The 1,520-nt window shown below is 48.9% G+C and overlaps 1 long non-coding RNA gene across 1 annotated transcript; it reads right to left on the bottom strand.

Moving 5' to 3' along the window:
• Positions 1-19: 19 nt before the first annotated feature.
• Positions 20-1,520, bottom strand: LOC105310474. The gene is made up of 3 exons (XR_897504.2): positions 1,488-1,520; positions 1,253-1,369; positions 20-465 (listed from the first exon to the last, which is right to left on the bottom strand). It is a non-coding gene; the product is annotated as an uncharacterized LOC105310474 (long non-coding RNA).

Raw genomic sequence — 1,520 nt, 5'->3', positions numbered from 1 at the left:
TTTTTTTTTTTTTTTTCCCCTACAGTAATGTAAAGTCAGTTAAATCTCAAAAGACACTTTGCTGGTCTAAATTACAGGATTTTAAACATTTAAAAAATATATAATACAGCGTCCCTTTAAAAAGTCCTTAATTTCTTGGGGACAGTGCTTCAGCTTGGTCCCAAATATTTTCTCCTGTTACCATTTCTCAAAAAGCACATGCCGTGGATAGTTTTGCACAGGTGGTATCAGTGCTATTTAAAATCACTACTTTGTTGTACTTCCTTTGGCTCTGAAAGGGACAGAGCCTCCTCTGAGCCGAAGCTCTGCTTTCTGAGTACCCCAGTCCTCACTCTTTCTTCCAGACTGACTCACCCTTTCCCAGAGTTGCTGACGAATGAAGCAGGACGGTCACCAAGGTCCATGTTGACAGGAGAGTCTTCAGGTGAAGCCTGTTTCCTAACTTGTTCCTTTCTTCTCCCATTCCTAGGGCGCCAAATACCAGCACCCCCCGCGAAAAAGGAAGAAAGTTATTCTCCATGTGCACAGAAACAGGAGTACAGAGAGCAGTTATGTTTCAACCCCTGTGTGTTTGGTCACTGTTTGGGGGACCTATTGAGAGATTTTTGAGGCTGTGGCAAAGTAGAGTGTTCTGATTTGTGATGTCGGGCATGGCAGGGAGGGAGCAGTGATGCCCGTGGATTTAATAGTTAGTGGTGCAGATGCCTTGAAATGTTTCCAGCAGGTAGGCAGGATATAAATTAAGGAGCAGAGTTTGCCAAAAACAAGGCAGCTCTACGCAGTGTTCTTTACTGTACAAACAATCAAAGGATTAATAACCCTTTTTGTCTAGCCCACAGGGGAGAGCCCTATAATGGCATCCATGCCTCATTTATACCTTCTACCCCGAGCTGGCTGGGCAGCTTCAGGCAAATCACGTCACTTTTCGGAATGTGTCTAAGTTTTTATGGCAGGAGTCCTTTAGAATCATTGACTTTTTGATTTGAAAACTGTCTGTCTGGCTGTGAACTGTAGTTGTGCCCCTGGAATTAAGTGGTGGGTAGTTCGAGTGTCCTCAGGCTGATTAGTAAGAACACGTGAACCAAGAGCCAAAGACCGAGCAAAGGTACAGTGAGGCGAGGCCCCTTGTCTCTTCCTGCTGAGTGGTGCCCAAAGCAGGAAAATGCCACCTGGTTCAGAGGAGGGGCCCCAACGTGGTGACAGTTCTGCTGTTCAGTGGTGGCCCTGAAGGAGGCCTGGAGTGACTGCTTACCTTGGCTTTCTGGAGGACGGTGCCTTTTCCTGTGACCATGACGGAGAGAGGCCTGTTCTTGAGTGCTGTAGCAGAGTTGACTGGGGTACAGTCTGGGGTGGGGGCAGCAGCTTTGGGCTGTGGTGACGAGAGCGAGGCCTGAGCCAGGGGTAGGGAGACATGACCCAACTCCTCCCGACCTTGGTCCAGCAGGCCCCACCAGCAGCTCGGGGGGACCGGGGCATGTGGCACTCACTCGGGGGCTCACGTTCTCCAGGTGGGTGGTGTC

This window comes from Pteropus vampyrus, unplaced genomic scaffold, assembly GCF_000151845.1.
Source record: "Pteropus vampyrus isolate Shadow unplaced genomic scaffold, Pvam_2.0 Scaffold4165, whole genome shotgun sequence".
In the NCBI taxonomy this organism is placed as follows: Eukaryota; Metazoa; Chordata; class Mammalia; order Chiroptera; family Pteropodidae; genus Pteropus; species Pteropus vampyrus.
The sequence above is the reverse complement of the archived record's forward strand: the minus strand, read 5'-3'. Positions and strand labels throughout refer to the sequence as shown.